The sequence below is a fragment of the Lepidochelys kempii genome, chromosome 19 (genome assembly GCF_965140265.1).
Source record: "Lepidochelys kempii isolate rLepKem1 chromosome 19, rLepKem1.hap2, whole genome shotgun sequence".
Taxonomy (NCBI): domain Eukaryota; kingdom Metazoa; phylum Chordata; order Testudines; family Cheloniidae; genus Lepidochelys; species Lepidochelys kempii.
This window is the reverse complement of record NC_133274.1, coordinates 16,623,813-16,651,034: the sequence shown is the minus strand read 5'-3', so window position 1 is coordinate 16,651,034 and position 27,222 is coordinate 16,623,813. Positions and strand designations below refer to the sequence as shown.

General features: G+C 46.4%; 1 protein-coding gene across 7 annotated transcripts in view; it reads right to left on the bottom strand.

The window, feature by feature from the left end:
* The window catches only part of HIVEP3 (HIVEP zinc finger 3), a 493,107-nt gene that overhangs the window by 103,305 nt on the left and 362,580 nt on the right, over positions 1-27,222 (bottom strand). For all 7 annotated transcript variants that reach the window (XM_073317990.1, XM_073317989.1, XM_073317994.1 and 4 more), the window contains one exon: positions 2,541-2,605. The gene's annotated coding sequence lies outside the window, so the exon portion shown is untranslated. The remainder of the gene's footprint in view (positions 1-2,540; positions 2,606-27,222) is intronic.

Here is a 27,222-nt window from a genome sequence, read left to right as displayed (position 1 = left end):
TAAAAAAAACCAATCAATTGACAACTCATCAAGTGTGGGCATTCTGGAGAAATTCAAGATACTTTCTATCTTTTTCTTCAGTTACTGAATGACTGTATCCAAAGTAGTTGGCAATGTTAACAGAACAAAAAAGTTCTAAAACCAATCCCCTTACCCCAGAATTATAATTCTCCAGGGAAAATACAATAAATAAAGGAACAAGAATAAATGTCATGAACCTAAAAGTAGGGGGCAAGGTTTTCCCCTGTGTCTGAACTCTGCTTGGCACAGGATAAAGTAGTGTGTGGGGTGCCTCTCAGGGGCTGGTTTTGGTTGTCTGACCCTCCACTCCCTAGCTCTGAGATAAGTTAGAGCAGCTGAGGAGCTGCTCTGCATTATGCCAGTAGAGAAGAAATGTAGTGGAGTTCTGTTCCCCCATGTTCTCTTCTTCTGCCAACACGGCACTTATGCTGGAGGAGAAAAGGAGGTGGCTGATGCAGGAGGTGGATATGCTGACTCTGACAACTTAACACCAGCAGAGCATTCCCATATACAAGGGAAATTCTCCACTGGCCACTTCTGGCCAGAATTTGGCTGCTTTGTACCCCCTGAGCAACGCAAAGTGGCCACAGGGGAAGGGGGAATCAGGCCAGATTTATTTTCTTGATTAGTCCCTTCTTCAAATTGCTGTCCCAAGCTCTTTCCATTCTCCAACATATACTGTCCATCTCCATGCCATTTTCTTTTTTATCCTGATCTTGCTGTACTATTCAATCTGTTTCGTATTAATTTTCTCCCCTCTCTTTCTTTGAAAAGCAGCCCCTCTTTTCCTCTCAGTCTTTTATATTCACCCCGAACTCTCTGTTCACCCCTCCGCTTCCTCCTGTGGTACATGGTCTATTACCCTTCACTCCCTTTGCGATTTCCCAACACTACTGCAAAGCAGAACACTGTGTTGCCACCACATCAACAGATCTTTAAAAAGATTCTGATCTGAAGACACCTACATCTTAGCTACTTTTGAATGTCTCTGGGGAAATACGAAAGACATTCAAGCTAGGGGTTTTGGTTGTTATTTTTATTCATTTCCAGTATCTGAAAAATGCCTGGCTGCATTAGAACATTGTATCTCCCTAGATAGGTTTACTTGACCCCAAAACGGGTATATTTGAAGAGAAATCGGCTGCTTCATTAGCAGTGGCAAACACAAAGGGTGACGTTCTGTCCTCACTGAAGTCAATAACAAAATTCCCACTGACTTCAATGGGACCAAAATTCCACCCCGATTTTTTTACAAAATACTTATAAATGCTTTTTTAAACAGTCTCATTTATTGTTTGCATCCTACATTCCTGCATGTGCTGGAACTCAACCCTGTGCACAGGGCCAGTCACAAGGTCCATAAACCACTAAAAACTCATCCAAGCCTTCAAAATAGGGCTTAAGCAGGACTTCAGTCGTGCCTATGCCCAATGCTTGACCCCAGCACAGGGGAGAATGTCATCTTGTGTGTGTACTGCAACACACAGACAAGGTGCTTGTTATGTCACTTGGGGTGAGACCCACAGCATGAGGAGTGCTACAGGCTGTAATTCACAGCTGACTTGTGATCGGGACGAGAATTTCATTAAAAGTACCCTTAAAGGAGCCAGACCATTTTCTGCTGAGTTTGAGGAGTTTTGTTTTGTTTTATTTTTGTTTGTTTGGGGAGGGGTTTTTTTGTCCCCAAGTTTGTTTTGAAAAAGCGATTCTTGAAAACTTGCAACCCATGTTGTTTTATAAATTGTTTTCAGTTTAAACTGAAAGCCCTGATGAAACTTCTTCGTCAAAGTGACAAAACTCTGCTTTCAGGAACACCCCTAGAGAAGGAATTATTTTCTCATACATTAGGGTATGTTTCAATTAGAACAAGATCATCCTGCTTAGTCTGAAGTTCTTCCGGTGGAAACTCTGCCTCTGCTATATGTATTCTCACTGAGGAATCATAACAAACAATCTTTGGTTCTGAATGAAGTTCACAGAAGGTCAATGAGTTCTTTCCCCCTATATAACAAAATATACTGCAAGAGATCTTGTCTCTTTTTTTCCTGTGAAACATGGTAAGATATTTCCACTCAAAAACAATATACAAGCTATGAATAAAGCATATGGAGTTGTAAGTACAGTACTCTCTGCTTCCTGTATTGTATGTTCCTGATAACTAGTTCTTGCCAATGGGTTTGAGTGACAGAAGATATGCTGCCATAGACCTTCAAAGAGAAATATTTGTGACCAAAACAGAATTATGATGTAACCAGTGATCTGCATGAGCATTAGCACAGCTTCGGTCATTATTTTTGGTAACTGGAGTCACTAATATAAGTTAAACAAGCTAATGTGATGTTGGATTAGTTACATTCTTGATAAGCTTATCTGGCAAATGTCTCTAGAAATATTGGAGCAAAGAGCTAAAGCAACCAACCAAATAGAAAAACAAGTCCTACTGTTTCAGTATGAAGGGCAGAATATATATTCGACTTATACCCACTTTAAATCATTAAAACAAAACAGAGATTACTTACAGTGGAACTGATTTTCTTTAATTTTGATGGGGTGCCTCCTTTTTTTGCTCAGGGTTTAATTCAGTCTGAAAAACAACACCACACTGTGATTATTAAACCAATATATTAAAATGCCATCTCAGCAGTGTTAGTGCAGGACTGACACCAGGTGCCCTGATGAGCAGTTTGCCTGGTAACAGAGAGAGTACACAAACCCAGTCCCAACAGGTGGAGGAGTCCTTAGCGGCTTGGTTAACCTCACTCGGCAGGTTCACTAATATGGTGACATGCATGTTCATGAAAAGGACATCCCCAGGGTTATCCCTTCTGCCAGTGTGACAGCATGCAGGAAATCACAGGTTTGTTTACGTCAGCCACGTAGGCATCAGGCAGAGCACAGCTCTAGGTGGGTGCGGCAGAGCTGAGAGGAGCCTCAAAATTCAGATCTGGATTTCAACAATTCAGATCAAAGGTTCAGATTCCACAGCTCTTCCCCTAAACTGCTGAGATTGGGGTAGGAGGTGTTGTTTGAGCCCTTCTCGGGCTCTGAGTAAATTAAATGCAGTCCATTTCCAGGTGCGAAATGTGCTCTGCATTCAAATATAGAGATGTTTTCTTCCTAACTACCAGCACTAAAAATTCCCTCTGGAATTTGAGGTTCATTTCAGTCCTCACCAATAATATAAATATCTGCAGGCTAAATTCAGACCTCACAGACACCTGAGCAAATCCACGGCCATAGATGGCAGGTGAACTGCCGGCTTGGGGAGGCCAACCAGGCCTGCCCCTCCTGCCAGAGGCCTCTCCTCTCCCACCCCCTTCTCCTGCCAGAGCCCAGAGCCTCCTCCCTCTCTGTGGCCACCAGCCCCTCCACCCCCGCCCCAGCCCCCAAGCACTGGGCAGGTGGGTAGCGTGCAACCCCCTGAGTGCCAGACAGGCAGGTGGGTGGTGTGCGCCCCCCACCCCCAAGTGCTGGGCAGACCATGTGGCCCCCAGCCTCAGCACCCTCAGCCCCTCCCCGAGCACAGGGTGGGCAGCCCCAGCACTTGCAGCCTCCCCCACAGCACCAGGCAGTGTGGCCCCAGCATCTGGGGGGCCCCCCAGTGCTGGGTGGCCCCAGCCACCCCAAGTCCCAGCCGCAGGCCTGCTGTGGCCGTCCTACCCTCAGCCCGCTTCCCAACTGGAAGATGAGCAGCCTTCCTGGGCTGGAGTCAAGGGGGAAGGGCAAGCGGGAGGGGGCCTGGGGCGGAGCGTGGGCAGGGCCATGCTGGGCTGTTTGGGGAGGCAAAGCCTCCCGCAGCCTACAATATGCACTTCCCATGCCCACTGCCCTCAACTTGTGCCATCAGTTGCACTGCACAACCAAATGTCTTCAAGAGAGTGGAATTTCATCCTGCAACTGGAGTTTCATTTATACAATTATAAACTATGCCCGAGTCAGAATGAAATACAGGGCCCTCTCCCATAGTTGTGCTGGTTCTGTTAATAACATTTGTTTTTGGCAAGCAGCACACAGTACTCACACAGCTCTAAGAACTGATTTTTCACTTCGCTGGCAGTGTAGTGACAAAACGTCATCCGATGATACTGCACCTGTGATACTGGGCCACCATGAGGCAGCTGTCCCTAGCCTACAATACAGCACATTGGCCCATCACTCACTGTGCTGTTGAATAGAATGTCTGAGGATAGGAACTCAGTTTTTTTATTTATTTAATAACATTTTAATTTCCAGCTAAATTACAATAGATGCTAATGAAGACAATGGCTGATAAAGTCTTGAATAAGGATCAATGCATGCAAGTGCTGCGCTGACTTCTCCCACACTGTTCTACCAATGCACATTAATCTGGACCTCCAGATATTCCATTCCCCCAACACACATCCTGCTCTGCTAATTCAGTGCATACCAGATATGCAGCTTCCCTGATATTTCATTCCTTAGTCCCCCAACCATGCTGCCAATGCTCAGTCCTCAAAATGCTAAGGCTTGATATCCTCTTTTGTGGGCGAAATTTGTACTTACAAAATTTGCAATCACATTTTTGCGCTCTTGAAACGACCTGTGGGAGCAAGCCAGAGGACTTTGAACCAGCAGTCAGGTAGTTAGATTTGTGAGTAGTTAGGGAAAGTTCGCGCTCACCAAAGGGTGGCCAATTTAGAAATTTGGCCCTAAAGATCCTTTTCATAGAATCATAGAATATCAGGGTTGGAAGGGACCTCAGGAGGTCATCTACTCCAACCCCCTGCTCAAAGCAGGACCAATCCCCAATTAAATCATCCCAGCCAGGGCTTTGTCAAGCCTGACCTTAAAAACTTCTAAGGAAGGAGATTCCACCACCTCCCTAGGTAACGCATTCCAGTGTTTCATCACCCTCCTAGTGAAAAACTTTATCCTAATATCCAACCTAAACCTCCCCCACTGCAACTTGAGTGTGTATCTGTGGATCTAGGTTAGGTGCCTAGCTCCACACAGAATAGCCAGGGAGGTCCCAAGGATACTCCAAAATCCCTAACAGTATGAGACAAAATCTAACAGACCAACTTCAAAAATGATTTATAAAATCAACACATAGCTGTATGAAACGGGTTCTCATTTGGCAGCTCAGAACTGTAACAGTGGAGTTTTGGTTATATCACAAGTAAAAGTGAGTTTGGTGGTTTACATAGTACTCTTTTAAACACTAAAATCAACACAAAATCTGTCCTGATCAGCACTCTATTGACATGAGTTGCAGTGCCTCAACATTGCTTGTGGCTGAGCAGCATCAACAGCATTGGGAGGCAGGAGAGGGAGTGCTGGACTGAACTAGCAGGGTGTGTCTCATCAGGTTGACAGTCTCCCAGCATTTATTCTCATATTGGAAATCCCCAAAACAGAGGCTGAACAATAAAATGAACTCAGCACAGGAAATAAATTACTTTGAATATTCCTCCAATTTACAAATTAATTTAAACACTTTTTGTTAACACATGATTCTAGTTGACAGAGGGTCACTTTTTTTAAAGTCAAAATGTAAAGACAGCATCAACTGTTGCAACAAATGCACCTTCAAGGAGCTCCCACATTTTTATAAATAAATAAAACTTTATACCACATTTTAATTCTTAAATAATGGCCCACAAACAATACGGCACGGACATTGTGACTTGCATCTACTGTGCCTCAGTTTACCAAATCCTGAAAATAAAATCACAGCTCTAGTCTCTCCCTCACATACTGTGCCATAGCAAAGGAATGCCATTTACTTCTTTTACATAGTGGCTTTTCCACTAAAGAGTTCAAAGCACCGGATAAATATTAATGAAGCTCCACAGCAAACTCTCTTGTGCAGCTAACTATCCTTGTCTCGATTTTACAGACACAGAACGATTGGGCCCACGGTCACAGCGAGTCGGGGGAAAGTGAACTTAGAAATCACCACACTGTGCTTTAACCATGAGACCTTGCTCCCTCCATGTCTGACTGCTAATGACAATGCTACTTGCATAGCACAAGCCACTGGCTTTTTAGCTTGTGTTCTCAGTCTAGGCTACAGATATCCTAAGACCATTAACCGAATGCTTACCCTTCTTAACAGAGCCACACAAATTTATAAAGTGTATCTACTATTCACAGGCAGCTATTCACTTAAAAGTCCAGAAGCGAGTTATTATGTAAACTAAATTGAATGTTATACTGAACCAAGTGGCCTCCTTTCACCTGAAGTTTGAGGTCACAGGCCACAGGAGAACGGTATTTTTTCCACCTTCACCCTTTGCTTTCTAGTTTTACTATAAAATTGAAAACAGACAAACTGAAGAATCATGGGAGCCCGGAGCATCGGAAGTACGCAGCAGGAACAGGTGTGGTGCTACAGTGGCTGAGTGTGTTAGTCTTTCACCTTTGGAAATCCAAGTCCAAGCCTTGGTTATATCACAAGTAAAAATGAGTTTGGTGGGTCACCCCAAAATCTGGCCCAGATCAGCACTCGGTGGACATGACTTGCAATGCATCAGGCTATGTCTACCCTTGCAGAGTTTTTGTGCTGTCAGTTTCAATGGCGATAGTGAACTGGTGAAAGAAAAGCGCTGATTTGTGTACTCACTTACTTCCACAGGCATCAGATCGTGTTCACCTTTGCAGCACTTCCATCCCTGATGAGAGCAGAGCACTGAGGGCAGCTATCCCACAGTGTAGCTCTCTCCATTTTGACAATAGGTCTTGTGGGAAGGTGGGGGGGAGGGTGTTTGCGGGGCACCCTGGGTTCCTGCACAGCCCCCTCTCCCCAAACACTGATCAGCTCCAGGAGCTCAGCTTTGCTCCACGCAAGGGATCGTTTGCTCCATGGAGCAGCCATTGTCACCTGGCCAGATGACACATGAGCACTTGCCAAGACAACAGGAAGGGGAGTTTCAAAGTTCCTAAGGCTTTACAGGGGGAGGAGTGGACGTCTGTTTACCTGGCATCAGAACAGCAGAGCTGCAGGCCACAGTGGTCACCTAGGCACTGTGGGATATCCTGTGGAGGCTAAAAGCGCTGTAAACAGGAAGAACATGTCTTCACTTGCACATCACTGCAAAAGTATCACCGGTAAGAGCCGTACACCTCTCGTGGAGGTGGTTTCCTTTTTGCAGTGTCATTGGCAAGTGTAGACACTCCCACAGTTTTCGTGCAAAAAAAGGGACTTTTTCTGCTTTAAATGGCAAGTGTAGACATGCCCTGAGTAATGCTCAAGACTGAGCAGCATCAACAGCACTGGGAGGCAGCAGGGTAGGGGTACGGGGGTCCAGGACTGAAACAGCAGGGTGTTTCTGATCAGGTTGACAGTGCATTGATAATGCTGAGTGCGGCACATACATGGCCCATGCTTCCAATCACGCTTAATTTTGATCTAAGTTCTATGCTTCTGCAGCACCTAAACTTGGAATGGTTTATGGAGTTTGAGATACATTGCTCCAGGTATTGCCAGACTCGGTAATTTGAAGAGGAGTACTTGTGGCACCTTAGAGACTAACCAATTTATTTGTAATTTGTGACTGCAGAAGTTATCAGTAGAAAAAGGGCTGGGGCAATATGATGTATATTTTTGTGTCCTGCTCATAGAGGCGATCTCTGAGCTGCCTGGGCCCACAACTTGCTTTTTTCTGCAAACTATTATTTTTCACTTGGTAGGTAACAACTGTGCTCAATGTTATACATGGCATAAAAGCAGCTTACAGCCTAAGGCCAGGTCTACACTATAAACTCACATCAGTATAACTATGTTGTTCAGGGGTGTGAAAAATCCACCCGCTGAGCGACGCAGTTACACCGACCTAACCCCTGGCATAGACAGTGCAGTGTCAGGAAGAGGGCTTCTCCTGTCAACACAGCTACCACCGCTCGTGGAGGTGGATTAATTACGCCGACTCCTGTCGGGACAGTAGCGTCTTCACGGAAGCGCTACAGCAGCCCAGCTGCACTGGAGCAGTATTGTAAGTGTAGACGCGCCCATACAGAGAGACCCAGAGAAGGTGGGATTCACTGAGAGACCATGGGGAGGCAGCTGCTAATGAGAGAAGTTAGGGTGGGGGCTGGTGCTGCAGTGGGGAGGGCATACAACATATACTGTTTGTGTGCTTCACAGAAGTAGTGATGGAGGAAAGGTTTCAGAGTAGCAGCCGTGTTAGTCTGTATCCGCAAAAAGAACAGGAGCACTTGTGGCACCTTAGAGACTAACCCATTTATTAATTATGTGGCTAATCACATCAGTCACGCCATCAGGGGCTCGTTCACCTGCACATCCACCAATGTGATATATGCCATCATGTGCCAGCAATGCCCCTCTGCCATGTACATTGGCCAAACCGGACAGTCTCTACGTAAAAGAATAAATGGACACAAATCTGACATCAGGAATCATAACATTCAAAAACCGGTAGGAGAACACTTCAACCTCTCTGGCCACTCAGTAAAAGACTTAAGGGTGGCAATTTTGCAACAGAAAAGCTTCAAAAACAGACTCCAACGAGAAACTGCTGAGTTTGAATTAATATGCAAACTAGATACCATTAACTTGGGTTTGAATAGAGACTGGGAGTGGCTGGGTCATTACACATATTGAATCTATTTCCCCATGTTAGGTATCCTCACACCTTCTTGTCAGCAGTCTAAATGGGCCATCTTGATTATCACTGCAAAAGTTTTTTTCTCCTGCCACTAATAGCTCATCTTAACTAACTAGCCTCTTACAGTTTGTATGGCAACTTCCACCTTCTCTGTATGTGTATATATCAGTTCTTACTACACGTTCCATTCTATGCATCCGATGAAGTGGACTGTAGCCCACGAAAGCTTGGGCTCTAATAAATTTGTTAGTCCCTAAGGTGCCACAAGTCCTCCTGTTCTTTTTGACGGAGGAAAGTCACATTGGATCCTGTCAAGCTCCTAACCACCCTGTTCACATCCAGGCCATAACCACTCCCTGGTGCCAGCACTGGGCAGAGTCCACAGGCCACTCCCCGCTGTTCTGTTGTATAAACAGCGAAAGAGAGAGTCCCCTGGCCACTCCCAATACGATGCCAGCACTGGGAGGGAGGGAATTTCCAGGAGCTGGCTGGGGTGGGTGGGGGGTGGGGGGAGGGTTTCCCAGCCTTTCCCAGCCTCTCTTCCACTGGGCATCGATTAACCTTGCTGCTACTGCCACTCCACTGTCTCCTTTGCTGGAGAAGGGAGGACTCCAGGGGCTTCTCCTAGCCGGAAGGCTGCTGCCAGCGGGACACTTGAGATGTGTCAGAGCTGCGAGGCCAGCCTGGGCTGAACGTAGAATCCTGGAGACCCCCCCATTAGAAAAGACTCACCTAAGCCTGAGCCAGAGCTGGCGACTCAGCAGCACCCTGAGCAGATGCAGCTGAATGAAGGAGTAGGAACTACGCCCGCCAATGCCCAGGCAGCCCAAGTGAGAAGTACAAGGGGATCCCACCCATTGTCCAGTACACAAATGAGTGTGGACGGTGAAGACAAAAGGCGCCTTTCCAGCCCCGGTTAGCTGTATTTCCCTTTGGTTTGGCAGCTCCTCACAGTCTTCTTACCACAGCCACGTGTTCTGTTTCTCTTAAAAAGAAAGAAGGAGCAGCAGCAGTGTGAGAAGGCTGGAGGCAGGGAGGAGAATGGAGGGATACGGCTCTGCACATGGGAAGATGGGCTGTTCAATTACAAAGATATGGGAATTGGTATCTCAGGAAGCACCCGCGACAGCACATGCGAGCAGGAAGCTCAGCACAGTGGGAGGCTTCTTGACATGCTGGTCGGGGCCAGTCATTTCACTTTGCGCATCTGAACCTCAGCGCCATCCGACACACACTCTCCATGGATTTGTCTTCTAGAATGTAGTTTTCAAACTTCCCCTTTATCCCAAGTACCGGGGAGGAGGCTACAAATTCTTTTGGATTTTATCCTTCTTTAGCAACAGATAATTGTTAGAAAAAAAAGGGAGACAAGGTAGGTGAGGTAATAGTTTTTATTGGACCAACTTCTGTTGATGAGAAAGACAAGCGTTAAAGCGTCCATCTTCCCATGTGCAAAGCTCTTCCTCAGGTCTGGCAAATTTACTCAGGCCTGGTCTATATTACAGAGTTAGTCAACGTAAGGCAGTTCACATCGACCTAGTTCTGTAAGTGTCTGCACTACAACGTAGCTCTCACTGATGTAAATCGCCCACTTCACCAACTTACTAGCTCCACCTCCGTGAGAGGCATAGCGCCAAGTCAATGTAGTTAAGTCAACGCAGGGTTAGTGCAGACACTGCATTGCTTACATTGGCTGTTGCTGCCTTTCAGAAGCGGTCCCACAATGCCCCACACTGTAGTTAAATTAGTGCAAGTGCTCCTGGTGGAGATACACACTGCCGACAAAAAGAGCGTAGTGTGGACATCCAAAAGCAGTTTAATTACTGCAGTGACTGTAAGTTAACATAACTTACGTCAACTTAATTTTGTAGTGTAGACTTGGCTTAGGTCAATGCAATATCAGTGTAGACACTTCGTTGCTTACATCGACTGTTGCTGCTTTTCAGAGACCATCCCACAATGCCCCACGCTGGCAGTTAAATCAGTGCAAGTGCACCAGGTGAGGATGTGCACCGCCGACACAAGGATCAATTACTGCGGTGGCTGTAACTCACTGTAACTTAGGTCAAATTAATTTTGTAGTGTAGACTTGTTCTCAGAGTCCCAGCTAAATACTAGATGGAACAGATTGTTTAGCATACGTAATTAACACATATTTCAAAGGACCATTCAAGGTGAAGTTATCCGTTAACACCCCTCCAGTCATAGGGAGGAGAAAAAAAGGGTGTGTGTGAAAGGAACTGGGGGGGGGGAGGGTTGTCAGTGAGTTACAGATTGTTGTAATAAGCCATCCTGAAATAAATCTTTCCTGAACCCCCTTTTCTAGCCTTCAAATAACCCCCCACTCTCTCCAACCTCACCATCAGAAGCAAGCTGCCCACAGACCAGGACACAATAACCCAAAGTGGCAGCAGATCCTGCCAGAATAACATGCAAAACCTGCAGACATATCTCCACTGCTACAATGATCAGGACTCCTCACAACACACCTTTCAAGATCTACTGGTCCTACAGATGCCTATCACAACACGTGGTGTACCTTATTCAGTGCACTAAATGCCTCAATAACAACGACGTGGGTGAAACCAGAAACTCACTATGTTTTCAAATGAACTCACATAGGAAAACGATAAAAGACAAGAACACCACATCACCTGTGGATGAACGCTTTTCACAAAGTAATCACTCTATACTGACCTCAGCCTCTGAGGAACCCTGCACAACACGTTCAAAAAGGCAAGCCTCGGAGCTTAAATTCATAATGTCGCTAGACACTAAAAATCATGGACTGATAGAGATACTTATTTCAACAATCTACAACCCCTCCCACCTTCCTTTCCTCCCTATGCCTGGAGGAGTGTTAACGAACAACTTTACCTTGAATGGTCCCCTGAAATATTTCAGAGTAGCAGCCGTGTTAGTCTGTATTCGCAAAAAGAAAAGGAGGACTTGTAGCACCTTAGAGACTAACCAATTTATTTGAGCATAAGCTTTCGTGAGCTACAGCTCACTGCATCCGATGAAGTGAGCTGTAGCTCACAAAAGCTTATGCTCAAATAAATTTGTTAATCTCTAAGGTGCCACAAGTCCTCCTTTTCTTTTTCCCCTGAAATATGTGTTAACTACTTATGCTAAACAATCTGTTCCATCTCCTCTGAGGGCTTGTCTTCATGCAGCCGCACTGCTGTAGCACTTTAGTGAAGATGATCAGACACTGACGGGAGAGCCTCTCCTGCTGGCATAGTTCAGATACCATCCCGAGAGGAGGTAGCTACGGCGACAGGAGAAGCTCTCCCGCCGACAAAGCGCTGTCTACATGGGGGTTAGGTCGGTATAAATGCATCACTCAGGACTGTGGATTTTTCATGCCCCTGAGCAACACAGTTACACTGAAGGGAGTTTATGCTGTAGACCTGGCCTGAGTACCTTTCCCAGACCTGAAGAAGAGCTCTGTGTAAGCTCAAAAGCTTGTCACCCTCATGAAGAGAAGTTGGTCCAATAAAAGATATTCCCTCACCCACCTTGTCTCTCAAATATCCACAGATCAACACAGCTACAGCAGCACTGCATACAGAAAGTTAAAGGGACATTTATGGGTCTCTTTACAAATTCTTTACAAAGGACAAATCAATATGCATTTTAAAGCCACAAACACAAGTTTCCAGAAACATATGCAGTCGGCCTGATTCTCCTCTCACACCAATTTTCCACAGATGTAACTTCTGTGGAGTTACTCTGCATTTACGAAGATGAGGTCAAAATCAGCCACTGGACTACAACTCAAGTGACTTGGGGAATTCCGGGAATTCCCAGCTAAGCTACACATTTTGTGGGAGAAGTCAGGCGAGTGATTTAATATACAAAGTGCCTCAGTTCCCAGTGGTAAAATGGAGATAATATATGTGTGTTGTAAGCATAAAAATCCATCAACAACTGTGAGGCACTGAGATACTCCACTGAGGAGGGCCATACAAGTACATAGACAGATACATAGATTAAATGCTTTCTTACAGTTCCTTTTTCATTTAAACAATTCCTGTAGTTGTTACAGGAATGGTATGGGAGCATGAATGAGAGGGGAGATGGTCAACATAACTGGCAAATAGAAAGACAATGTGGGGGAGGTAATATATTTTACTGGACCTACTTCTATTGGTGAAAGAAACAAGCTTTCAAGCTCACACAGAGCTCTTCTTCAGGACCTGAAGCTTGTCTCTTTCACCAACAGCAAATAAAAGATATATTACCTCACCCACCCTGTCTCTCTAATATCCTGGGACCGACATGGCTATAACAACACGGCAAAAAATAATTGCCAATGGAAGGAGAGGCGTTTGGGAGACAAACCCTCTATTAGAATGTAATCTCCATTAAGAAAAGATTTGGGAACGCCTGCTGTTGAAGGAAAGTTTTTATTCGTTTTACCCAGATTCCACCCGGGCTCACCAACTTTCCTTCTCACCTCACCATAAAATGAAGTCTCAGCTGATAAAGAAAAGCAACTTAGCATTTTGCCAGCATGATATGTGTAAACACTAAACAGTAAAATTTTCATAACCTCAAGCAGCTATTCCAAACAGAGAAGCTTTTTAGTCACACAGACAAATTTTTGCAAAAGTGCATTTTTTAAAAAGTTAAAAATAAACATTAAAATTGGAAGAAAAAGGAACAAACTATCAACAGCCACATGAATGCCACATGATGGTGATACAGCCTGGAATTCAGGCTCCCTCCCTCCAAACACAGATTTAGGAGAGGTACTAGCAGATACCTGCCTTTAGTTTGGTCCTAGGAGCGCAATACAAATGACTTGTCATCTTAGACGAATATGCTGTTCTGGCCCATCCATCTCAATCCTGATTGGCAGCACCCACTGCTATTCCAGCCCTGGAACATTTCTATAGTTCCATCAGTGCACTCCCATCCCCCTCTGCCAAGGCTGCCCCATTTTGTGGTGGACAAACACTCACTTGGGACTATGAAACTCCACTAAAGTCATTTCCATTGAGCTAAACTGTGATTTGAACTCAGTCTCCTGCAGTTAATAGCTACATACATACTAACTCTTATATAGCAATTTTCATCAGTAGATCTCAAAGCACTTTACAAAGGAAGTCACTATCATTATCCCATTTTACTGTTGGTGAAACTAAGGCACAGAGCACCCCACAAAACTGTTCCAACTCTACTGCCCCCGGGGATCTGCAGGGCACAAGTTGAAAAACACTGCACTAGGAGACATACCCTGCCTCTGGGAAGAGCAGCTCCCTCCACCTCTCGTTTTACAGTCCAGGAAACATTCTCCTCACATACAATGATCTTAACCTATAACCTCACAAGCAAAACTCAAGAAAACAGAATTGTCTCTCATTTTACTAAGAAGACCCTCAAGATTGTTCAGTGTTTGTGGCTGTGAAGTAGAATTACACTGTATGTGTCTAGAGACTCCTTGGGATTAGTGTAAAAACTCTCTGCTATTTTCAGTTCCTATACTCGGTCGTGATTTAATTTATGCACTGGTGTGAAAAACAATTAGTAAACTAATATTTTGAAACTAGTGCCAAGTAATGATTCTTTCAAAATTCATCGGAATTAATGTCTCCAGCCCTGCCAAAACCAAGAGGGGGAAATCAGCTATTGGCAAGATGTTGACTCTTTCTAAATTTGTGTGTCTTGGGTGAATCTAAAGCAGTAATTCCCTTTCCTTGGCAACATAGTCGTGTTCCCCACCCCCTCACCCCGAGACTTATGGTTATCCTCATGTATTGTGAAATCTTCCCAAATGTTTCCACATAGTTTCAAACCACAAAGTGGGCGGGGGGGGGGGTGAAGAAGAGGATAACTACAGTTCAGATGGAGTTTACGATTGCTGCTCAATTTCATAATTGCAGGGTGAATCAGCAGGGAGCAAGGTTTCAGTCAATACCATGACCCCATGGCCGGTAACCTTCTTACAGATCAGCTGAAAATGGTTTCCCTTGATGCTCTCCTGACAAATCCATGAACTTGAACTCAAGGATTATTTTATCTTTCTTTCTCTGACACAGAAATTCTGTATCATAAGACTCTTGCTGAGCACTTCCTCAAAGTAGATTCTTCTTAACACTAGTTGCTAGCTTCTTACATTTACACTATATACAACTGAACCTGCTGACAGGTGAACTGGTCTGCTATGAAAATTTGGTTTATAGGTAAGTTGAATGAAAGTCCCAGGGCTTGTCTAAAAGGGAACACTCAGGAATTAACTTGTGGTGTAAACTCAATGAACATAAATTAAAACACATTCACCGCCTGCTCCCAGTATGAATGCAGTGGGACCCCAGCTGCATGCGCGTTACACATGGTGCGTACCACTGGCAGGGGCAGAACCGGACCCACAGCAGCGCCACGGAGAAAAAGGGCTGGCCGCCTCATGGCCCGCTCAGTTTGGCCTGGTGACCCCTCCATCATGATGGGGAAGGAGGAAAGGGGACAAAAGTGAGTTGCAATTCAAAGCCTGAGGCTTGCAGCGCCACTCAGGTCATGACGGAAGGCCGTGGTGCCAAACGAAGGCCGTGGTGCCAAACCTGAGTGGGTAGTGGGGTGGCCAGTGCTGCTCCCACTTACTGCTACTGTGGGGCCACCTCCTGCACCTTGGCTCCCTCTGCCAGGGGCCTGCCTGACCTCACCCCACTTCCAGCAGCCCCTGTCCCATTTGTTCTGCCTGCAGAACTCACTCAGCCTCAAGACTTGCTACAAGTACAGGGAGCCACAGTGAGTGTCCACACAGGGTAGCTGGCCAGGAGAAGGGCGACAGGGAGCCCTGTGGGAGGGGTGGACATGAGGGGGGTCTTGACTACGGGCTGGGCTCTGTGATGGGTCGTGGCGGGTGACTCACTTTTTTTTTCTTTGCTCTGGGTGGGAGTTTTACTGGACAAGAAACTTGGGTGCATTGTGCCTACCAGGTGAAACATTTCTGGGGGCAACTGTGTGGGCGTTTTCATTCAGGAGCAAAGTGGCTGTAGATCGCTGTACGTCAATTAGCCTGCAGTTACAGTGAACTAAGACCAATTGCGCCTGAATGAGAGCATCCACACAAGAATTTAATTCGCTTTAACTCATACACATTTATTTTGCACCTTTATTTGATTTGCTTTAATTTCCTGAATGTCCCCATATAGACAAGCCCCCAGATTGCTTCAGAGCATCACAACGCGCACAACAGAATCCTGCTTTTAGAGTGAAATTTACTCCTGTGTAGAGAGCCAGCACAGGGCCTAGGTTCCACTTAAGACCTTCTTAAGTCCCAATTTTAGGGCTTAAGTAATGCACAGACCTTGCTCTCTGCAAAGGCTGAATTTCACCAGTAGTGTACCTCCACTGAGAGGGAAGTTGCCCTAGGGAAAGAGGGCTTCATTGTACAATCAACTGATTTTAAAAAGCCAAGGCACCTTTTCCCTGTTAATGATGACTGCCTCTAAGAGTCAAGAGTGTAACGCTAATTCAAAAAAGGGGAACATCTTTGTGGGACTTATTAGCAGGAGTGTTGTAAGCAAGACATGAGAAGAAATTCTTCCGCTCTACTCCACTCTGATTAGGCCTCGACTGGAGTATTGTGTCCAGTTCTGGGCACCACATTCCAGGAAGGATGTGCACAAATTGGAGAGAGTCCAGAGAAGAGCAACAAAAATGATTAAAGGTCTAGAAAACATGACCTATGGGGGAAGACTGAAAAAATTGGGTTTGTTTAGTCTGGGAAAGAGAAGACTGAGAGGGGACATGAGAACAGTTTTCAAGTATGTAATAGGTTGTTACAAGGAGGAGGAAGAAAAATTGTTCTTCTTAACCTCTGAACATAGGAGAAGAAGCAATGGGCTTAAATTGCAGCAAGGGAGGTGTAGGTTGGACATTAGGAAAAACTTCCTAACTGTCAGGGTGGTTAAGCACTGGAATAAGTTGCCTAGGGGGGTTGTGGAATCTCCATCATTGGAGATTTTTAAGAGCAAGTTAGACAAACACCTGTCAGGGATAGTCTAGATAATTAGTCCTGCCACGAGTGCAGGGGACTGGACTAGATGATCTCTCAAGGTCTCTCAAGATAATTCCAAGTGAAACTCTAGTGGTTCAATTAGGGTACACCATTTTGCATCTGATGGCTGAAATGTAAACTTTAGTACCAAAATGCTGGCCAGAGTGGCAGATACAGAATGTGGATATCCTACAAACTAGGTACCAAAGAGGATAAGTGTGCTCCCCACCATTTGGAGCATTTAATTTTACCCAGACATTACACAGTGCAGTCCGCACATTTCAGTGATTACCTTCATATCCTCCATGCACTCATAAAAGCAAGGCTAGATTGTGCTGGTCATGAAGGGCTAGATTCTGCCACCCTTAGTCTCCCTGAGTTCAGGGCCACAACTCATGGCTAAGGTCCTACTCACCATAAAAAGGGTTGGAGGATACAGCCCATTTTAATTAGGTTGGACAGCAGTGGTGGCTATAGTCTGAGGCTCGGTCTACACTACAGAGTTAGATCAACATAAGGCAGCTTACCTTGACCTAACTCTGTAAGCATCTACACTACAACATTGCTCCCACTGATGTAAGCTGCCCACTATACTGATGCTTAGGTCACAGTAGTTAGGGCCTGTTGGCAGTCAGCCTCACGTGGGGCTCACAACTGGAGTCCCCCACCCTGGGGATGACAGCCCAAGCTGTCAGCATCACGTGGGGCTCACAACTGAAGCCCCCACCCCAGGGATGACAGCCAGCTCCAGCTGCAGGCCCCAGGGCAGGGCCAGGGCGCTCCAGCTGTCAATGCCCCACACAGTTGATGGATGTGCTCCTGGTGAGGATGCATACCACTGACAGAGGGGGCAATGTGTGGACATGAACCATGGTGGCTGCATGTCAACCTACATTAGGCTGATTTAATTCTGTAGTGTAGACAAAGCCTTAGTCACTGGATATAAAACAGAAGCACAGAATTAAAAGATGGAAAAGAGCCATTAGGTAGGTCAATAGCATCAAGGAAACAATAATAGTGATTAACTATAAGTAAGCCTCTGTGTTTGTCACGGAGGTCACGGAAGCCACAGATTCCATGATTTTCCGTGACCTCTTGTGACTTCAGCAGCGGCCTGTGTGGCTGGCCTGGGAGCAGCCTGAGCAGCTTGGGCAGCCCCCGGGTCTGTTGCACCGGCTGCTGCTGGGGCAGTCTCGGGCCCCGCAGCAGGAGTTTGGGTGGGGGGGGGGCTCAGAGCTGGGCATTGGATTGCGGGGCGGTGCTTACCTGGGAGAGGTCTCCCTGGAGGAGCAACAGGAACTCCCCTCCCTCAGCTCCTAGCTCCACGTGCTGCCTCCACCTGCAGGCACCGCCCCCGCAGCTCCCATTGGCCACGGTTCCCAGCCAATGGGAGCTGCAGATCCAGGACTCGGGGCGGAGCAGAGGCGGCATGTGGAGCTAGGAGCTGGACATCGCGGCTTCCCAGGAGCTGGGTAGGGAACCTGCCCCAGCCCCGCCAACGCATCCCCCCCCCCGTATCTGTGGTACTCCCTGGGCTGCGCGCTCCCAGCACCCGCCGCACTCCCTTGGGCCACGCCCCCCTGATCACCCACTGGGCTGCCACCCCAGCACCCACGGCACCCCCAGGGCGCCACCCCCCCCCAAGTTTTAACCGGGGTATATAGTACAAGTCATGGACAGGTCACGGACTGTGAATTTTTGTTTACTGCCTGTGACCTGTCCATGACTTTTACTAAAAATACCCATGACTAAAACATGGGTCCCCTCCTGTTCCTTGCAGCATATTCTCCAGTTGTTTGCTCACATCAGTGCTAAGTGTTTCCAGTGATGTAGTGCCCATCCCAGGCAATGCAATTCCTATCACATTTTGCTGTGTAAGGACACAGAGAAAGCTGCACAATGATTCTCAGTCTTTGACTAGTGTAGCCCCCAAGTAGCTCAGCCAGGTTCCTGGAGCTGTGTGTGCTGGTATCTCAGCAAGACGCACACTGTCCCTGGTAGGGAAGGGGAGCCAGGGCAGACTCAGAGGTAGAGAGAAGAGCCACTATGTAGAACGACAGGGGCCCCGTTGGTTTGGGGAAGGACTACAGGCGTGCCCTCTCGGAGGAGGGGGCAGAGTCAAATGATTGACAAGAGACAGCCCGGAAAAAAGAGCTAGCCTGGAGTGGATACCCCCCCTGGGGGCACTGCTGGGGGGGAGAGGCCACTTGGGAGCATTCTGGAACCAGCCAGGGAAACGGCAGGACTGGCTATGTGGGAGGCTGATAAGGCCCAGGTAGGGTTGCCAACCCCCCCAGTTTGGCTGAGAGTCTCCCGGAATGGGGCTTGATCTCCTGGAGGCTACTGAAGCCAATCCGGGAGATGTTAGGCTGCTAAAATTCTGGCGGCGCAGCAGGGCTAAGGCAGGCTTCCTACCTGCCCTGGCTCCGAGCTGCTCCGGCATGTCCAGCAGTGGCTCCTAGGCAGAGGCGTGACAGAGGGTCTCTGTGTGCTGCCCCCGCCCCAAGTGCCAACTTCTCAGCTTCCATTGGCCACCCCTGAACCTAGGAGCCACTGCCGGACATGCCACCGTTTACAGGAGCCACCCAAGGGCATCGCCACCCGGCTGGAGCTTGCACCCCAAACCTCCTCCAGAACCCCAACCCCCTACCCCATCCCTACGCCCCCTTCTGCACCCAAACTCCTTCCTAGAGCCCACACCCCGAATCCCCTTCTGCACTCCAACCCCATGCACCATCCCTGAGCCCATTCCCACACCCAAATTCCCTCCCAGAGCCCACACCCCCTCCTGCACCTTTATCCCCTTCCCCAGCCCCCTCCCGCACCCAAACTCCCTCCCGGAGCCCACACCCCGAACTCCCTCTTGCACTCCAACCTTTTGCCCAGCCCAGAGCCCACTCCCACACTCCAAACCCCTCGACCCCACCCCCCAGCCCATAGCCCCCACCTCCTCCTGCACCACAACCCGCTTCCCCAGCCTGGTGAAAGCGAGTGAGAGTAGGGGAGAGCGAGTGATGAAGGGAGGGCGGCTGGAGTGAGCGGGGGCGGGGCCTCAGAGAAGGGATGGAGCAGGGGTGTGATCTTGGGGAAGGGGCTGGGCAAGGGTGTTTAGGTTTGTGCGATTAGACATTTGGTAACCCTAGACCCAGACCTGCTTGCAGGGTTCCCCTGAGAACTGGCCTCTGGGGACCTGGAAGCAAGAACCCCCAGCCTGAGCCTTTCCCTCTCCAAAATGTAGAGCTTTGCTGAGAAAACTTCCCCCAGCCCGGCGGAGTGAGCACCCCCAGCTCTCCAAGTCAGATCAGTCAGCAAGTGGCCAGCTCTGCTCTGCCTGCTAGCCCAGGGCTGCCGCCTGCTGCCAGTGTGTCTGGGCACTGGGGTAGGAGACTAACGTTAGGATTTTAGTAGAGTTTTGTAACCTGCACCCTGAGCCCTGCACCCCTTTGTGGGGAGGGGAAATCATAGAATCATAGAATATCAGGGTTGGAAGGGACCTCAGGAGGTCATCTAGTCCAACCCCCTGCTCAAAAGCAGGACCCATACCCAATTAAATCATCCCAGCCAGGGCTTTGTCAAGCCTGACCTTAAAAACTTCTAAGGAAGGAGATTCCACCACCTTCCTAGGCAACGCATTCCAGTGTTTCACCACCCTCCTAGTGAAAAAAATTTTCCTAATATCCAACCTGAACCTCCCCCACTGCAACTTGAGACCATTACTCCTTGTCCTGTCCTCTTCCACCACTGAGAATAGTCTAGAACCATCCTCTCTGGAACCACCTCTCAGGTAGTTGAAAGCAGCTATCAAATCCCCCCTCATTCTTCTCTTCTGCAGACTAAACAATCCCAGTTCCCTCAGCCTCTCCTCATAACTCATGTGTTCCAGACCCCTAATCATTTTTGTTGCCCTTCGCTGGACTCTCTCCAATTTATCTACATCCTTCTTGTAGTGTGGGGCCCAAAACTGGACACAGAACTCCAGATGAGGCCTCACCAATGTCAAATTGGTGGCCAATGTCAAATCCTGGCACCAGCAGCTGCCTGACTCCTGCATGGAGAGAATGCCTGCCAGCAGTGATCGTCAGACCTCTGCAGGGACTGAGGGGTCCAGAGGAGCAGTTGTAGAGTTGTGAGTCATCATCTCTTAGTTAGCTAGTCAGGGAGGTTGTTTGGGAGACCCCTCCTCCCTGAACTGCATCCTCAAGCCAGGGGGTCAGGGGTTGGGGATTTTATTATCTGCTGCCTGTTAAACCTGTAGAGGGACTTCCCACTTTATCCCCCTTGTGTGTCCTTTGGGTTGCACTGAACCCAGTCAGCCACATTACTAACTGCTGCACAGAAGATAGCGCGGTCACCAGGGGGCTCAACACAGTACGCGTACCAACAGGACAGTAATTTCACATTTGCTATATCAAGTCATGTGACTGGGGAAATTAATGGTTATTATCAGCGTGGGCACCAATGACCCCGAGAACAGTGTTATACCCTGTTCTGTTCTATTTAGCTCCTGTTTGATGTAATTACTGTGTTGGAGATATTGTATGTGTTTGTGATATTTCTTGGGAGTCTCCAACTATCTGGCAAGTAAGTGGGGGTTACCCTGTGGTCAGAATTTTCCTCCCAAGCTGCCTGGTGACACTGACAGGAAGGAGCGAGGGGGTAGAGACACCCCAAATAAATTCATATGGGGAGAAAATAAGGAATTTACACCCTCCTGAGTAGGTGGTGGGATCCAGAAGAACCCAGGCCTGTCCATCAAAACCCATAAGGAGATTGGCGCTAGAGGAGGTAACCATATGGATAGGGGGTGCTACACTAGTAATAATTCTACAGTTCTGTACAGCAGGGGTAACACCAGACAGGGGTCTAGATGTCCCAATTTCTTGCATGACATTCACCACCTAAATCATAGAAGATTAGGGTTGGAAGAGACCTCAGGAGGTTATCCAGTCCAACCCCCTGCTCAAAGCAGCACCAATCCCAACTAAATCATCCCAGCCAAGGCTTTGTCAAACCGGGCCTTAAAAACCTCTCAGGATGGAGATTGCACCACCTCTTTAGGGAACCCGTTCCAGTGCTTCACCACCCTCCTAGTGAAATAGTGTTTCCTAATATCCAACCTAGACCTCCCCCACTGCAACTTGAGACCATTGCTCCTTGTTCTGTTAATTGTTAGTTAGTATAACTAATTTCCTTTTCATTTTATTTGCATTTCCTGGGCTCCCTGGGTGTGGAGATCAGCATTCTCCACGGCTTTGTTAAAGGGGGGAAAAAATCAACAGGTGTCATGGGCTTGTTAACTGTGTTGTTTTACTCAGCCTTTAATTTTCCTATGGTAAATAGCTACAGTGGTTTCCGCAGTTCCACAATCAGGAAAACAAAGAATCTTGGCATACTTCATAAATACAAAGAACAGGGCTGCATGTAGCTGATTCCAAAGGTGATTAGAAACAAAAGAATGCCAGAGCATTCAAAGAACTTGGTACTGCCTGGCCAGGACTAATCCTCTTGCAGCCAAGGAGCCAGTCAAGTTTAGTGGGATGATGAGCTTGCAGGGACATAGTAGGGGGTCAGTTCTGTATCCTCTAGGGTAGTGTTTCCCAAACTTGGGACGGGGCTTGTTCAGGGAAAGCCCCTGGCGGGCCGGGCCGGTTTGTTTACCTGCCGCGTCCACAGGTTCACCGCTGCAGTTTGGGAAACTCTGCTCTAGGGCAATGTAAATTTATGGAATTGAACAAAAACAAGTGGGGAATTTGCAGACAACGAAAGCAGTAAAAAACACTTTTACAATTCAAATTCCATCTCTGTTTCTTGATCATTTCACTCTGCAAGCTATTTCACAAACTGCTTTTTGTCTCATTAACAACAAAGCAGAAGCAATTAAGCAAAAAGCAATAAAACTTAAGCAAAATAAAACAGCCTCCAAGATTATTTTATAACCTCACTAAAATGACAAAGTGATCTTTCAACTTGAAATCACAAAACACTTCCAATTTGCTACACATACAGATATTATTGTGTCAAATACTGGAGAAATGTCTCTAAATAAGTAAGGCATTGCATTTGGGACCTGATCCTCTGTTGCCCTGAACCAATTAAAAGTGAGTGCAAAATGCTCACTTTGCATAGAAGTTAATGGGTTTGTAGGATTGTGCTCCATTGGACTACAAATCTTGTGAGCAGAGAAAGATTCCTTACCCCCCTACTTCCAAGGGAGAGAATGAGGGAAGCACTTCAAATATGTTAAATTCAAACTAGGTTTTAAAGGTTAGATGAAGACATGAACACCTTTACACTGATCCAAACTAGTTTGTCCACTCTGATCTTTATTGTGAAGTTCTTTCCCTTTCCAAGGCATAGAATCATAGGACTGAAAGGAACGTCAAGAGTTCTCTAGTTGAGTCCACTGCACTCATGACGGGACTAAGTATTATCTAGACATGGCTGACAAGAGGTCATCCTTGCATTACTGTCTGCAATTTTCTGCATTTAAAATCTGTGTGTATGTAACACTGACAGACCCTGGGTCATCAGCAGGCAGGATTGAACCGGGAACCTCTAGAGCTTAGTGCATGAGCCTCTACCGTATGAGCTAAAAGCCAACAGGCTGCTAGCTAAGGCTGTAGAGCAGACTCATTTTATCTCTCTCTCTAAGTGGTCTCGGTGCTACTAGATGGGACAGAGCACCACACCCAGAAGGTGTGTGGGTTACATATACATCTCCATAATATCTTACTAGTAGCCTAACTTTGATGCTTGATCCTTATTTCAGTTAGTCCATATTTTCTCCATTTAGGATTTGCTGTTTTGTGCATATTTTTAAAGAAAAAGTAAAAAACCAAAATACCCTGTGGGACCTAGTCAGATTCTCCCTCTGATGAATAAAGTAAATTTACAATTATTATTTTTTTTGCAAACTCAGCCCCCCCCCCCCTTCGTTCAGCCCCCTACCTCATCGAGCCCCGACATCCTCAGTTCACCCTCCCAGCACTCATCCCATCTGCTCAGAATCCACCCTCAATACAGTCCCCCCACCCTCCTGCCCCTCTGCAGCCCCCAGCCTCACCTCTGCTCCTTAGGCTTCTTCACTCTACGCAAGCCTCGGGGGGCTACAGTGGGATCCCCTGTTCCACTTCCCAGGCGGACAGTGGGAGCCCCAGCCATGCCCGGGGCAGCTGACAGTATTTCTAAGTAAAATGAAGCCTCACTTTTAGAACTCTCAAATGTCAGATGTAGCTGAAAAAAAAATCCCAACATTTGAGAGTTCTATTGGGAGATCACGATTGGGGCTTAAATTGACTCAGAAATCACAACTCCTGCGATCAAATCATGAGAGTTGACATGTCTGCTATATACACATATATAACGCAAGAAACAGTGAAATAACCATTTTTTCACAAGCGGTATTTCTCTATTGCTTTTTCACCCTTATAGGAACCGACCAACTGATAGCTGGAGCAGTCCTTACAGATTGGATTCCGATGTCACCCAACTAAAATACATAAAGTATATTTTCTTCAAAGTTTCTGATGTGATTTATTTGGCCTGAAAAACCCCATCTTAGCTGGAGTCTTGGAGCCAGAAGAAAGCAATCCTCTTGTGCCCCATACAGCAGAAATCACACTCATATTTTTGCCATATTTCCACAGACCACAGCACTTTAAGTGGACAGCCCTCTGCTGCTGGGGGTTATCTACAGTCACCACTTCAAGCTGTGAACGCTCATCTCTCATAAGCAAAGCAGAATTAGGCAAGATCAGTGTGCTTGGATGGGAAGCCTTCAGGGAAATCTGGGTGATGAAGATTCAGCAGATAGCACTGCTGACTGAGGGAGAGCTGAACTGATGTCCCTGCACGTTATGAGGCTGCTGGAAGTCTCATCTCAAGTGAACTATAAATCTGAGATCCTAGTCATTAAAAATCCCACACCATTTTTTGCAGGCTAGGGGCGCTGACTCTGGTCTAATTCTACCTCAGATGACCACGGCCTGAAAGTCCCATTGCATTTTTGGCTGGATATGGTATTTTTCTTGACTTTTTGTCCTAAAATGCTGTGTAAAATTGCTGTGCATACAGCTGCCATGTTTCAATTCAGAGGTGGTCACATTTCAACCGTGGGTGAAGTGATTTGTTATATTCTTTAAAGCCAGTAAATACAGTTCATAAAATGCTTTTAGAGCCATAGGGATGGAAGGTATTATAGACACGTGAAAGCATTATCAATGCTCCATACAAAAGTGTTGCAAAAGCAACATGTAGATTAGAGGATTATTTTATCTGCACACACCTTTGCCAAGAAAATCCTAGTTCGGTAGCAGTCAATACTCGCAGATAGTAAGTTACTTTCTAGTGTCATCATCAACAACAAAATACTGTATTGTGCGAACAAAACTAGTAGATTCTGTCACTCATTTAACCAATGCAAACAGAAGAAACGGCAAGAGTATGGCGTAAATGGACAGTGAAAAAGCCTGCAATCTCAATGGAAATTATTCAACAAAGAAAGCTTTCCCACCGAATCCATCTGAGGACAATGGGATTCTTCCTGTCCTGACTGAAGAGAAAGAGAGGAAAATGGTCTTTCTATTTCGCACAGGCAGCAGAGAGACTCTGGTCCCACCACCAGACCGGCAACATTCCATTTACAGAAGGCTCATTACAAGCACTCCTACACATGTACCTTTAATTTGTCACACAACAGAAATGGAAAAAAAATCCATGGTACACATGAGTAGCAAGTGCCTGCCCATGCCCAATGCTCCCCTTGTCATGAAACACTACCTTGGTAAAGCTTCTCTGTTTTAGTTACCCAGCAGGGGAATTGGTACAAGCCCCCATTTAATTAAGCAAACTTTTCAAGGTAAATATTTTCTAAGCGAATTTAAGGCTGGTGAAGAATGCTGGATTGACAGCTCCAGAGAGCAACAGAAAAAGTTTCCCTCAAAGATATGCCTCAAACCTCACCTTGAAGGGACTACATATATATCACACATATTATGTAGCTTAGCAGTTTTGCACTTAAAGTCTGTATGGAGATTTCCAGATGTGTGTACGTGAACGTATGTGAAGAAATACATCTCTTCTTATAGCCAAGGACTGGCCCTGGTATATGTCAATGGAACTCATGTACTTAAAGAGGTAATTGTCACATTTTAGACTTGAAATAATGAAAGAAAAGGCCAAGCCAGGGCACAAAACGGCAGAATACTTTTAAAATAAGCAAGATATACTTTTCTTTAAGAGAAAAAAATAATAGAGTTTCAAGGGAATGTTCTTAACTTTGTAAGAAGAAAAGAATCAAGTCTGAACAGTGTTTTTTTCCTTGTCACCACAAGTTCTACAAAACTCCATTGTGCACAAACACAAAACTACACCTCATGCAAGTGAAAAGAAAATGCATTTAAAGAGAACCAGAATGTATTTTGGTTAGTTTCCAGGTGAATGGTCTCTTATTAACACATACTTCTTGTGGATGAATGAAAATATTTATCTAGAGACCCCATCACCAGTGTGTCCACCTCTTCCTGTTTTTGTTCCTTGTAAACCAGTCCCTGCAGGAACCCACAGCACTCACTGAGGAAAGGAGGGAAAACACAAAGCAGTTTTTTCCAATGTTTTAACCACTCCAGTCAGAATTTCACCTAAGCCACAGAGATTCTATTCATTTACATCTGAATTTGCTTCAAATACTAATCAAAACTCCCCCACCCCACCACCTACCCCAACTCCTAGACAGTGTCATTGACTCAGGGAGGCAGTTACACAGAGAACAGTACTGTAGCAGCTGCCAATGGACTGCTTCAGCTCTACTAGTGAGCTGAGATCAATGTAGCTTGTTCACACTCTGCAGGGCAAGAAGGTTCATTGCGTAACATTTTGCCATGCAAGAAAAAAAAATCTTTAATAAAATTAAGTCCAGGAGACATCAGTCGTCACATAAAATTTGAGGTTGTTCAAGTCAGTTTCAGTAAACAATTCCGTAAGGGATTTGATTGCATGCATGCTCATCCCTGTGTCCCTGCCAGAGGTGTTGCAAAATCTGCACACGATCCCTGGGGGTATTAAACACCCACGGCTGGCCCATGTCAGCTGACTCGGGCTTGTGGGACTGTAAAAATTGCTATGTAGATGTTTGGGCTTGGGCTGGAACCCAAGCTCTGGGATCCCACAAGGGACGAGGGTCCCAGAACTCAGACTCCAGCCCAAGCCTGAACGTCTACACTGCAGTTTTACAGCCCTTCAAGCCCGAGTCAGCTGACACAGACCAACCGCGGGTGTTTAATTGCAATGTAGACATCCCAGGGGTCTAATTTGCTATCTTTTCTCGCTATGAGAAGCTAGAGCACTTTATGGAATGCTGTTTACTTTCACTTTCTTTCTATGTATAGTAAAATGGTCTGGGACCTAGACATGGGCAACCCTCAAAGTTCTAGATTCATAGAGGTTATGGCCACAAAGGACCATCAGATCATCTAGTCTGACCTCCTGTATAGGACAGGCCATTAAATTTCACGCAGTGAGCCCAATAATGTCCCTGATGGCAAAATGAAAAGATTTTCCTTCCATCAATAATTTCCCTTCCTAACTATTCGAGGTCCTGGTGAAAAC